General features: G+C 39.3%; 1 long non-coding RNA gene across 1 annotated transcript in view; it reads right to left on the minus strand.

Moving 5' to 3' along the window:
• Positions 1 to 13,702, minus strand: part of LOC107977962 — a 52,881-nt gene extending 39,179 nt beyond the window's left edge. Inside the window, exon 1 of the long non-coding RNA XR_003482457.2 lies at positions 13,643 to 13,702. This is a non-coding gene — a long non-coding RNA (uncharacterized LOC107977962). The remainder of the gene's footprint in view (positions 1 to 13,642) is intronic.
• Between the last annotated feature and the right edge of the window lie 223 nt (positions 13,703 to 13,925).

Genomic DNA, 13,925 nt, shown 5'->3' on the forward strand with positions numbered 1-13,925 from the left:
ATGTGAGTTTGAGTGATTATTGGCTATTTAGCCAGTTCTGGAATTGAACAAATTACTAAGCATCACTTAATCTTAAGTACACCACTCAAAACAGATTAACTCCTCCTCCAGTAGTTAATGTCATTCTGAGAATTAAACAAAATGTTGTGTAAAGAATGTAGCATGGGAATTTCAAGATTCCATTGTTTTTTTTCCCTCTGAGTAGTACTCCATTGTGTAAATGTACCACATTTTCTCTATCCATTCTTCAATTGAGGGGCATCTAGCCTGTTTCCAGGTTCTGGCTATTACAAATAATGCTGCTATGAACATGGCTGAACAGATGTCCTTGTTGTTTGAATGTGTTTCTTTTGGGTATATGCCTAGGAGTGGAATCGCTGGATCTTGTGGTAGACTGATTCCCATTTTCCTGAGCAACTGACATACTGATTTCCAAAGTGGCTGTTCCAGTTGGTACTTCCACCAGCAGTGGAGGAGTGTTCCCCTTTCTCTACATCCTCTCTCCAGCATAAACTGTCATTGGTGTTTTTTATTTTAGCCATTCTGACAGGAGTAAGATGATAGCTTAGAGTTGTTTTGATTTGCATTTCCCTGATGGCTAAGGATGTTGAACACTTTCTTATGTTTCTTTCAGTCATTTTAGTTTCCTCTATTGAGAATTCTCTATTTAGTTCTCTACCCCACTTTTTAATTGGATTAGTTGGTGTTTTGGTGACTAGCTTCTTGAGTTCTTTGTATATTTTGGAAATCAGCCCTCTGTCAGATGTGGGTTGGTGAATATCTTGTGGGTTAGAAGAAACCATCTTGAGTGAGGTAACCCAGTCACAAAAGACAAACATGGTATGTACTCACTCATATATGGATTTTAGACATGGAGCAAAGAAGAAGCAGCCTACAATCCACACTTCCAGAGAAGCTAGGAAACAAGGAAGACCCTAAGAGAGACATACATGGTCCCCTGGAGAAGGGAAATGGACAAGATCTCCTAAGCTAATTGGGAGCATGGGGGAGGGGAGAGAGAGTTAGAAGAAACAGAAGGGGAGAAGAGTAGGGGAGAGGAGGACAAGAGAGAACAGGAAGATAGAGTCAGGGGAAGAATAGAGGAGAGCAAGAAGAGATATACCATAATAGAGGGAGCCTTAAAGGTTTAAAGAGAAATCTGACACTAGGGAAATACCAAAGATCTGCAAGGTTGACCCCAACTAACAATCTAAGCAATAGTAGAGAGGCTACCTTAAAAGACCTTCTCTGATAATGAGATTGATGACTACCTTATATGCCATCCTAGAGCCTTCATCCAGTAGCTGATGGAAGCAGAAGCAGACACCCACAGATAAACACTAAGCTGAACCCTGGAACCCAGTTTCAGAGAGGGGGGAATGATGAGCAAAGGGGTCAAGACCAGGCTAGAGAAACCCAGAAAAAGCTGACCTGAATGAGAGGTTGCTTCTGGACCCCAGACTGATATCTGGGAAACCAGCATAGGACTGTTCCAGACCCCCTGAATGTGGATGTCAGTTTGGCGGTCTGGTTAACTTATGGAGCCTCTGATAGTGGATCAGTATTTATCCCTAGTGCATGAGCCCCTTCCACATAGGCTGTCTCTCAGCCTAGACACAAGGGGGAGGGCCTAGGCCCTGCTTCAAAGGATAGGACAGACTTCCAAGATCCCCCATGGAAGGCCTCCCCCTCCCTAGGGAGCAGAAAGTGGATGAGACAAGGGTTGGTGGGGGCAGGGAAGAAGGGGAGGTTGAGGGAACTGGGGTTGACATGTAAATGAAGCTTGTTTCTAATTTAAATTAAAAAAAGGAAAAAGAAAGAAAGAGAATCTAGCATGGTACCTAGAACATTGGGTACAAGAAACACCCCAGGTATGCAAGCTACTGAAGAGATGGTCACATGGTGATGCTGTGTGTATTACAGTTAGTAAAGAATGACTGAGAAACAAAGCTAGATATGACCAGGATATTTTAAACTGTATCTGCGGTATTGCAATACATTTATAAGCTTGCTTTTATACATGAGTTTCTATTTACTCATCTTCTTTTAAGAATGAAGTCTACAGAGTAAGTAAGCCTCTTTCAGAAAAAAAAAAAGTTCCTTGTACTAAATAAGGTGCTATTTTCACTTCTTTTTCCAAAGTTGGAATCTGCTTGAGGGTATGGGAAGAAATAACAGAGCCAGTTGTGATGATACTTAAAAAGAGTCAACCTAATTTCAAGATGCAGCACTGATGTTCCCCTGTCTACTCATAGCACAGATGTTCCCCTGTCTACTCGAATTCTTCTGGGTAAAATACAATGCAGGACAGTCACCTTCTTTTCTAAGCTGCCTTAGAATAATGTAGAAGAAAATGGGAATACATTTCTACAGATGGACTTCTTTACTTTCATTTGTTCTGGACCATTTTCTATCTCCTGTCCATTCTGACCACTTGCTTACTAAATCATGAATTCTATTCCTCTTTTCTAGATCAGTACATGTATCCTTACCTCCAGGAACATATCCTTGACACTTCAGATCAATGAACTTCTCATGTGGCATACTCTGAGACATACTCAGCTCTCTTCTATCGATGGTCATCACAGTATGACTCAACAGACAAATTACATTCTTTAAATCAAAAGTTGTTACTAGAATCTAAGTTCTTAGAGGTAGTGTGGATCCACCTAACATCTCAGGTTTCCTAGTACTCATCCAGCATTTGAACACATAAAGTATTTTTGTGCGCTACATTTTTAAATATAATTCTAGAATTTTGCATTTGGAAACTCTTCAAAGTCAATAATTAGATAATTATCAAGACTGCTTTGAAAATATTACAGATTACACAGTAGTTATAATACAAATATCCTCTTTTCAAACCTTTGTTTGAGAATTATACATTTAGCTTTTGGAAAGTTCTGTTGCCCACAAAGAGGAAGTTGTAGCAAATGTGTCTTTTTCTCTTTGAGTGGAAAAAGTAGTTAATTCTAAAGAATAGCATGCGCAGCCAGGAGTGGTGGTCCACTCCTATGATCCTAGCCCTTGGGAGGCTAAGGCAAGTGTAAATCAGCTAGGGTTACAGAGCGAAACCCTTTGTTAAAGAAATGAAAAGAAAAGGTAAAGGATAGCACTTCCTAATTCATTCCACAATTGTTTGTTATAATTAGCAAAGCATCAAACCAGGTACCAGAGACAAAGTTGGACCTGCTGAGCATGCTGCTTTGTTGATAAAACTCATAGTTGGACAGCATGGAGATAACCATGAGGACAGCCAGCCATGGTGTTCTATTTAGAATTGTTTCCCTTTTGACTTTCCACTTTATATACAGACAGAGAAACTATTTGATGAACATGACTAACCGTGTTAAAGGAAAAGTTGTGTATTGGAAGTCTCATGCTAAGATGTGCACACACCAGTAATTTTCCCTCCTCTGTTGGGGATCTGATGCATTCTTGTTTGGATTAGTTGCTGTCATGATGCAGGAAGGGGCTCTCAAGTGAAAACACATTGCATAACGTGAGGCAGGAAGTCCCATGTAAAAAGTAATGCCACCATCTACAGTTGCTTTTATTTCCCAAGCAGGATTTACAAACTGCATTTTTGTTCCAGTAAATTCACTGCACCAGGAGTTGTAAATTCAGAGGAAGTGAGAGTTCCCCCAAATTTCTTAACATTAAGTAAAACAAAACATCAAACCCTCAAAGATTATTGCCTTGTTGCCTTCAATTATAAATAAAATAATTTTAGTTTCCTCATTTGCTAGCATTTCTTTAGGAAGCATTCCTGTCATTTCCAAATTTTTGTTCTGACACCCAAAAAATCTGGTTATAAAAAAGATGAAATGTTTTTTATCTTATATTTTTAAGTGAAAATAGTTCCATCAGAATCATACATACTTACACAACTTGGTATCTACATAATTAGTCAATAACTAAATGGTTATATGGAAAATTTGGTAAGTTTTCTACAACCATGTGATAGATTGAATAAATTTACAGATGGTGTGAAATGTATTTATTATATAAAATTTCCATTTTATCTTGGACTTAAGACTAGTACTCTGCTCTACCTTCTTCTCTTTTCTAGGTTTGGCATCAGAGTAAAACACACATAGGTCCAAGTACAAACAAGGTTCTATAGCTCAACAGTATGGCCCCAGGCAGATGCCTTTAAGTGCTATTCTTAATCTCAATTTAGGGTGAACTATTTAAGTATTGTTTCTTTAAAACAGCTATAGAGTTCTTTCAGTATTTCATTTAGAAAAGCAAAATCTACTTCTCTTTAATTAAATAATTCCCTTCTCTTGAGTACAGATAAGTTAAATATTTGGTTTCTAAATCTGAAAACATGGCTGAGGTGAAAACCAACTTTGACATTTAGATGTACATGGCATTGGTGCATCTCTTTATTCCTTATCCCTGCTCAGCCAGTCTAAGGGAAAAGACAAGCACATTCTGAGGAAACTGATCTGTGGCAAGAAGCCTGGTGAGAAATCCAGGCTTCCTGTCAATATCTATGTGAGGAAGCCGGCCAAGAAGCAGACGTTCCTTTAAAAAGCTGGGTGAATGATCAGGCCTGACCATAAACAAGTATACAGTACACAAGTACATTCACACCAAGCCTGAGCCAAAGCTGGCACAGCCACAGCTAGTAACACAGCTTCTTGAAGAAATGGAGTGATTAAGAATTAGTTCTTCCATTTTGATATTTTGCATTAACTAGCTCAGCCATATTTCTCTCCCACTCAATTGCAACATCTTCCTGCCCAAGGCAAGCCTGGCGATGCAACATCTAGATCATAAACTCATGAGAAACCCCAAGTTAGAACAACCGATTAGGCCATGTTCAGATTCTGTGCCTTACAGATTCTGTGTAACCTGAAGTGTTTTTTTCTGAGCTATATCTTTTCCAAACGAAGTAGATAAAGAAAATTCACATCAAAATGGGTCAAAATAGGTTCATAGTGAAATTATGTTTTTTGACATGCTGAAGCTTTTTCCTTTTCCCTTCCTTCCTTCCTTCCTTCCTTCCTTCCTTCCTTCCTTCCTTCCGTCCTTCCTTCCTCCCTTCCTTACTCCTTCCCTCCCTCTTTTCCTCCTTCCCTCTCTTCCCCCTCCCTTCCTTTTTTCTTTCTTCTTTCTTTTAAAAGTACATTCTTCTCTCATACAACACACCCTTACTGGTTTCTTCATCCTCCACTCCTGCCAGTCCCTTCCAGTTGCCCCCTCCCCAAGATCTACTCCTCCATTTTCCTTCAGAAAAGAGCAGGGCTCCTAGGGATCTCAACAGAACAGAGTGTACCAATGCAAAATAAGACTAGGCACAAACCCTCATATCAAGGCTGGACAAGGCAAACCAGTAGGAGGGAAAGTCCCAAGAGCAGGCCAAAGAGTCAGAGCCACCCCCTACTTCCACTGTTAAGAGTCCCACAAGAACACAAAGCTAAAAACTATAGCATATTTGCAAAGGATCTAGCTTAGACTCATGCAGGCTCCGTGACTGCTGCTTCAGTCTCTATGAGCCCCTATAAAACATGCTTAGTTGATTCTGTGGGCTGTGTTCTCCTGGTGTCCTCAACCCCTCTGGCTTCTACAGTTCTTCCTCTCCTGTGTGGTTCCTAAGCTCCAAGGGGAGGGCCCTGATGGAGATTTTCAATCGGTGCTCTCTCTCTCTCTCTCTGCCTGATGTTTGACTGTGAATCTCATCATCTGCTCCCATCAGTTGCTGCAGGAAGCCTCTCTGATGATGATTGGCCTAGGAATCTATCTGTGAATACAGCTGAATATTATAAGGAATTATTTTATTGATTTGTTTCCATTCTAGGTCTCTTGGCTGTCCAGCCTTTGGTTCCTGGCATTGTCTGGCATAGGCTCCTTCTCATGACATGGGCCTCAAATTAGAGTAGTCATTGGTTGGCCACTCACACAAGTTCTGTGATCCCATTGCCCCAGTATATCTTGCAGGAAGGGAAGACTGTAGGTCAAAAGTTTTGTGGCTGGGTTGGTGTCCCAGTCCCAGCAGTAGAAGCCTTACCTGGTTATAAAGTTAGCCAGCTCCACTTTCCCCATTACTAGGAATCCTTGCAAGGGTCTTCCTCATATAATCCTGGAACTTTCTACTGCACTAGGTTTCCACATATCCCCCCTGACTCATGCCTTATAATTCCAGGTTTTTCTCTTTAATTTCTCCTCCCAACTGATCCCTCCTGTTACCATTCCAATTTGCCCCCTGCCCACCTAAACAATCTATTCTATTTCCCCTTCCCAGGGAGGTTTAGGCATCCCCCATTGAGCCTTCCTTGTTACTCAGCCTTTCTGGGTCTGTGGATTGTAGTGTGATTTACCATCCCTAACAGCTAATATTCATGTATAAGTGAGTACACCATGTTTGTCTTTCTGAGTGTGGGTTATCTCATTCAGGATAAGTTTTTCTAGTTCTGTGCTTTTTCCTACAAATTTCATGATGTCATTTTTCAGATTTTTTTATTTGAATTAAAAACAAGATTATTTTATAATCCCAGGTGCCTTCTCCCTCCCCTCCTTCACTACCACCCCTCCCAACTAAAAACCTATGTATCACATATCCTTTCTGCTCCCCCTGGATGGTGAGGCCTTCCATAGGGTGTCTTCAGAATCTCTTATCCTTTGGGATAGGGCCTAGGCCCACCCCTATGTGTCTTGGCTCAGGGAGTATTCCTCTATGTGGAATAGGCTCCCAAGGGTGTACCTATGTTAGGGATAAGTACTGAACTACTACAGGAGGTCCCATAGATTGGCACTCCCACCAGCAGTGGAGAAGTGTTCCCTTTTCTCCACATCCTCTCCAGCATAAACTGTCATTAGTGTTTTTGATTTTGGACATTCTAACAGGAGTAAGATGGTATCTCAGAGTTGTTTTGATTTGCATTTCCCTGATGGCTAAGGATGTTGAACACTTTCTTATGTGTCTTTCAGCCATTTTAGATTCCTCTGTTGAGAATTGTCTATTTAGTTCTGTACCCCAATTTTAATTGGATTGTTTGGTTCTTTGGAGACTAGCTTCTTGAGTTCTTTGTATATTTTGGAGATCAGACCTCTGTCTGATGTGGGCTTGGTGAATACCTTTTCCCAGTCTGTGGGCTGCTGTTTTGTCTTGCGGACTGTGTCCTTTGCCTTACAGAAGCTTCTCAGTTTCAGGAGGTCCCATTTATCAATTGTTGATCTCAGTGTCTGTGCTACTAGTGTTATGTTCAGGAAGCAGTCACCTGTACCAATTCTTTCAAGGGTATTTCCTACTTTGTCTTCTAATAACTTCGGTGTGGCTGGATTTATGTTGAGGGCTTTGATCCATTTTGACTTAAGTTTTGTGCCTGGCGATAGGCTTGGATCTGTCTGCAGTCTTCTACATGTCCTCATCCAGTTATGCCAGCACCATTTGTTGAAGATGTTATCTTTGTTCCATCGTATAAATTTGCATTGTTTGTCAAAAATCAGGTGTTCATAGGTGTGTGGGTTAATATCAGGGTTTTCAACTCTATTCCATTGGTCTACCTGTCTATTTTTTGTGCCAATACCAAACTGTTTTCAGGACTATGGTTCTGTAATAGAACTTGAAGTCAGGGATGGTGATGCCTCCAGAAGTTCCTTTATTGTACAGAGTTGTTTTGGCTATCCTGGGTCTTTTGTTTCTCCACCAATGTATCATTGGTATATAGTAGAGCTACAGATTTTTTTTTGAGTTAATCTTGTATCCTGCCACTTTGCTGAAGGTGTTTATCAGCTGTAGGAGTTCCCTGGTAGAGTTTTTCAGGTCAATTATGTGGACTCTCATATCATCTGCAAATGTGAGAGTTTGATTTCCTCCTTTCCGATTTGTATTCCCTTTTTGTTGATCTCCTTTTTGTTGTCTTATTGCTCTAGCTAGGACTTCAAGGACAATATTGAAGAGGTATCCACAGAGTTGTCTTGTCTTGTCCCCGATTTTAGAGGAATTGCATTGAGTTTCTCTCCATTTAATTTGATGTTGGCTGTTGGCTTGCTGTACATTGCTTTTATTATGTTGAGGTATGTTCCTGTTATCCCTGATTTCTCCAAGACCTTTATCATGAAGGGGTGTTGGATTTTGCCAAAGGCTTTTTGGCATCTAGTGAGATGATCATGTTTTTTTTCCCCCTCAGTCTGTTTATATGGTGGATTACATTGATGGATTTTTGTATGTTGAACCATCCTTACATCCCTGGGGTGCAGCCTACTTGATCATGGTGGATGATTTCTCTGATGGCTTCTTGGATTTGATTTGCCAGTATTTTATTGAGAAGTTTTGCATCAATGTTCATGAGGGATATTGGTCTGTAGTTCTCTTTCTTAGTTGTGTCTTTGTGTGGCTTAGGTATCAAGGATATTGTAGCCTCGTAAAAAAATGTTTGGGAATGTCCCTTCTGCTTCTATTGTGTGGAACAATTTGATGAGTATTGGTATTAGTACTTCTTTGAATTTCCGGTAGAATTCTGTAGTGAATCCATCTGGCCCCTGGCTTTTATTGGTTGGGAGACTTGATGACTGCTTCTATTTCCTTAGAGGTTATAGGTCTGTTTAAGTTGCTTATCTGTTCTTGATTCAATTTTGGTAAGTGATAACTGTCCAGAAAATTGTCCATTTCCTTTAAATTTTCAAATTTTGTGGAGTACAGGTTTTCAAAGTATGACCTGGAGATTCTCTGGATTTCCTCAGTGTCCATTGTTATGTCCCCCTTTTCATTTCTGCCTTTTGGTTAGTTTGGATAATGGTTTGTCTAACTTGTTGACTTTCTCAAAGAACCAACTCTTTGTTATATTGATTCTTTGAATTGTTTTATTTGTTTCGACTTTATTGATTTCTGTCCTCAGTTTGATTATTTCCTGGCATCTACTCCTCCGGGGTGAATTTGCTTCCAGTTTTTCTAGAGCTTTCAGTTGTGATGTCAACTCTCTGGTGTGGCTATTCTCTAGTTTCTTCATGTGAGCACTTAGAGCTGTGAACTTTCCTCTTGGTACTGCTTTCAAAGTGTCCCGTAAGTTTGGATATGTTGGCCGGGAGTTGGTGGCACATGCCTTTAATTCCAGCAGAGGCAGAGGCAGGTGGATCTCTGTGAGTTTGAGGCCAGTTTGGTCTCCAGAGGGAGCTCCAGGATGGGCTCCAAAGCTACACAGAGGATGGGCTCCAAAGCTACACAGAGAAACCCTATTTGGAAAAACCAAAAAAAAAAAAAAAAAAAAAAAAAGTTTGGGTATGTTGTGTCAACATTTTCATTGAATTCTAGGAAGTCTTTAATTTCTTTCTTTATTTCTTCCTTGACCCTGGAATGTTGCAATTGGTGTTCTTCAATTTCTATGATTTGGTAGGTTTTCTGAACTTTTATTTGTTTTTGATTTCTAACTTTAAAGCATGGTGGTCTGATAAGACACAGGGGATTATTCCAATTGTTTTGTACCTGTTGAGGTTTGCTATGTTTCTGAGAATGTGGTCAATTTTTGAGAAGGTTCCATGTGATGCTGAAAAGAAGGTATATTCTTTTGTGTTTGGATAGAACATTCTATAAGTGCCTGTTAATCCCAATTGGGTCATAACTTCTGTTAGTTCCTTTGTCTCTTTGTTAAGTTTCTGTCTGGTGGTCCTGTCCAGTGGTGAGAGTGGGGTGTTGAAGTCTCCCACTATAACTGTGTGAGGCCTTATTTGTGATTTGAGTTTTAATAATGTTTCTTTTACGAATGTTGGTGCCTTTGTATTTGGAGCAGAGATGTTTAGAATTGAGACTTCTTCCTGATGGATTTTTCCTGTGATGAATATGAAATAACTTTCTTCATCTCTTTGGATTGATTTTAGTTTGAAGTCTAACTTGTTAGATACTAGGATAGCTACCCCAGCTTGTTTCTTGGGTCCATTTGATTAGAGTATCTTATCCCATCCCTTTACTCTGAGGTAATATTTGTCTTTGCATTTGAGGTGTATTTCTTGTATGCAGCAGAAGGATGGATTCTGTCTACGTATCCAATCTGTTAGCCTGTGTCTTTTTATAGGCAAGTTAAGACCATTAATATTGAGGGAAATTAAGGTCCATTGAGTGTTTATTCTTGTTTGTTTTTGATTTGTTGTTGGTACTGGTATTGTATGTGGATTTACCCTGCCTTTTATTTTGTGTTTTTGTAGAGTGGGATTATCTATTGCCTATGTTTATGTGAGTGTAGTTAGTTTCCTTAGTTTGGAGTTTTCCTTCCAGTACTTTCTGTAGGGCTAGATTAGTGGTTACATATTGTTTAAATCTGGTTTTGTCATGGAATATCTTGTTTTCTCCATTTATAGTGATTAGAAGCTTTGCTGGATACAGTAGTCTGGGCTGGCATCCATGTTCTCTCAGAGTTGGTAGAATATCTATCCAGGTCCTTCTAGCTTTCAGAGTTCCTTGGAGAAGTCTGGTGTAATTTTGATAGTTTTGCCTTTATATGTTACTTGGCCTTTTCCCCTTGCTGCTCTTAGTATTTTTTCTTTATTCTGTAAGTTTGGTGTTTTAATTAGTATGTGACAAGGGGACTTTCTTTTGTGGTCCCCTCTATTTGGCGTTCTGTAGGCTTCGTGTACTTTCTTTGGCATGCCTTTCTTTAGGTTGGGAAAGTTTTCTTTTATGATTTTGTTGAATATGTTTTCTGCACCTTTGAGTTAGGTTTCTTCACCTTCTTCTATACCTATTATCCTTAGGTTTGGTCTTTTCACGGTGTCCCATATTTCCTGGATATTTTGTGTTATGGATTTGTTAGACTTCACAGTTTCTTTGCTTGATGAGTTTAATTCCTCTAGTTTGTCTTCAGCATCTGATATTCTTCCTTCCATCTCTTGTATTCTGTTGGTTATGCTTGCATCTGTGGTTCCTGATTGTTTGCTCAGCTTTTCCACTTCCAGCATTCCCTCAGTTTGTATTTTCTTTATTGTCTCTAATTCAGTTTTCAGGTCCTGAACTGTTTCCTTCAGCTGTTTAATTGTATTTTCTTGGCTTTTTTTGGCTTTCCTTGATTTCCTGCATCTTTTGGTTCGTCTTTTCTCCATTTCTGTGAAGAATTTTCTGATTTCCTCTTTTAGGTTCTCTATCATCTGAACGAAGTTGTTTTTAAGGTTGCTCTCTTCTGCTTCTTCTGTGGTGGGATGTTCATGTCTTGCTGGTGTAGAGCCCCTAGACTCTGGTGATGTCATATTGGTTTTCTTGTTGTTGGATGTGTTCTTATATTGTCATCTTCCCATTTCTTCTTCCAGGTTGGTCACTTCCTTTCCTGGTGTGTGTGGGCCCGGTGTTCTCTTCAGGTGTGTGCAATTGACTTTGATACTGTGATGGGTCTCAAGTTGGGTGCAGGCAGGTCTGAGGCACTCACTCTCCAGGTGGATAAGAACATCACTGGCACAGAGGTGTCAGCAGACTCTGGGTTGCTTGGTCCTCTGGGGTTGAGTCATCCTGTCACAGACCCTTGGGCAGGAGTTCCCAGAGTGTGTAGGCAGAAGTTGGTCCCAAGGCAGGGGCAAAGAAGTTCACCTCTGCACTCTCTGCACTCTGTGGGGGCCAGAATAGCCCAGCGATCTCAGCAGAGTCAGGATCCCAGGGTCCTCAGGGACTGATTCCTATTTTATTCTTTTCATTCTTAAAATATTTCATAGATGTAAAGTTATTTTGGTAAATTGTATAACATAAAAATGTTTATGGTCAAAAGCTATAATGGAAAATACCACAGAAAATATAACATGTGTGGTTGGCCTTCCTAACACATGCTACTATATTGGACAAGAGGGTATCAGAAGATAGCAGAAGAAATGATTACATGTAGTTGCTAACTTTAGTAACACCAAGAACAGGAATATCTGACTTGTCCATTCACAGGTGCAAAAGGATCCAGAATTTCTATTCAGTTTTAATTGTGAGAAGGCACCAGGTGTGGGGAATCTTAACCTGATGTGCATAAGTTTAAAAATAACTACACAACACTAACTCTGTAGAGTGCTTAGTGACCTTTGCAAATACCATCTTAGTTGATATGTAGTATGGTTACAACACAGCAATAAAGATGGGCAGATGGTCACCAAGTTAAGTGCTTTGGAGATGTGAGCTATATACAGTTCCTTCAGCTGAATTGCCCTTTTGTAATTACGGGCATGAATAACACTTATAAAATCACACTTGGAAGTTGTGTCACTTCTTGTTTTCCTGATGATTGACTACACTATACCACAACCTTAATGCACCAACACTCATGAGTAATGTTTTTGATTAGGTGAGGAAGTCTTTGTACATTAAATTACCCTTTCACTACCAAGAATTAAAATTATTTAGGGTCTTTGTATAATAACAGTTCATGTTTTCTTTTTTTCTGGTACAAATGAATTTTATAACCTTGACTACGTTTCTTGTGTCTTTGAATCTCTTTTCTATAATATAAAAACACCTGCACTTATCAATGTTAGTAACTCACACTACACAATTTGACATGAACTTTAATAAATCTTGTATTCACTACAAAGACAATATAATATTATTATGCAACATGTTCTTTGGTAGCTCCTATAGTCTGATCCACAATAGGGACGAACAGATCTGTACCAATTGTGTTAAGTCTAACTTAAAATTGTATCTGATATGACTAACTTAGTATATAGTGTTTTAAACAATATCATGCTCTGTATCTCACTTTGGCCTTGAACTTGCTACCCTCCTGATTTTGCCTCTAAAGTTCAGATATCATAGATATACTTACAAAGATATACATTCCTACACCTGACATCACACACACACACACACACACACACACACACACACACACACACACAATCATAAATCAGTACTAACATAAAACATAAAATAATCTCTTACATCATAACTTCAATTCATGTTTATATTTAGTCTTTAAAGTTTTCTTTATGTATTTATTATCTGCTTTTTCTTTCATATTGTTTCTTAGTACTTGAAGTTTTAGTGACTGAAATAGGACTATAGAAACTAACAGGAAAGGAAGAAGTGGACTTATTGGTAGATGATCTAATCTTGCACTTAAGGAATCTTAAAGACTCTTCTTTTAGAAAACTCTTATAATTGATAAGTCTTTTTAGCCAATAAGACACAAAAATTTAGCCAATAAGACACTAAATTAAAAATCAATAAATTTATATATATATATGAATATATATATATATACATATATATATATGTATCATTAAAAATTAGGGTAATAAAACAATGAAAGTAACAGTCCCTTTCAGAGTCTTCCTCAGGGAAGAGAATACCAATTGGTTATCCAATGCCAAAATGGTCAACCCTAAAAACAATCTAGAATACTGAAAAAAATGTTGCAGAGCTGTCCTGTGGGAAGAACTGTCCTGGCCAATGTACTTGATCTTGCAATTTGCGTGTTCATCTTTGCACATTTCCTTTAGTGCCACAATGTTACGATAAATCTTTCTGCCAAAAGCCACCCGAGCCCTACCCCCACGTGGGCGCATTCTACCAGCCGTCTGAGTTCTGCCCACTGAGTTTGGGCCCAAATAATACACAGAGACTTCTATTAGGTACAAATGATGCTTGGCCAAAGACTAGGATTTCTCATCTATTAGCTCAGTCTTAATTATCATAAGTCTATATATTTTAAAAGACTTATGTTATAGAGGATACCTTCTGCTGGTGCCTTCTCTTGCTGGTGGATCACATGGTGACTCCAGAGCAGAGACCAGGAGGAAGAGAGAAGGGGCCCACTTCCTTCTTGCTCTTGTTTATATATGAGTCTCCCTGCTATGTCACTTCCTGTGGATCACCAGTTCTTTACTACATTTCCCAGAATCCTCCTTGACTCCTAGTCCCACCTAACTTGCTGCCTCATTGGCCAAACAGCACTTTATTTATCATCTAATAAGACAAACACATACACAGAAGCACTTTCCCCATCACCATGTAATTA

The sequence above is a fragment of the Cricetulus griseus genome, chromosome 2 (genome assembly GCF_003668045.3).
Source record: "Cricetulus griseus strain 17A/GY chromosome 2, alternate assembly CriGri-PICRH-1.0, whole genome shotgun sequence".
NCBI lineage: Eukaryota > Metazoa > Chordata > Mammalia > Rodentia > Cricetidae > Cricetulus > Cricetulus griseus.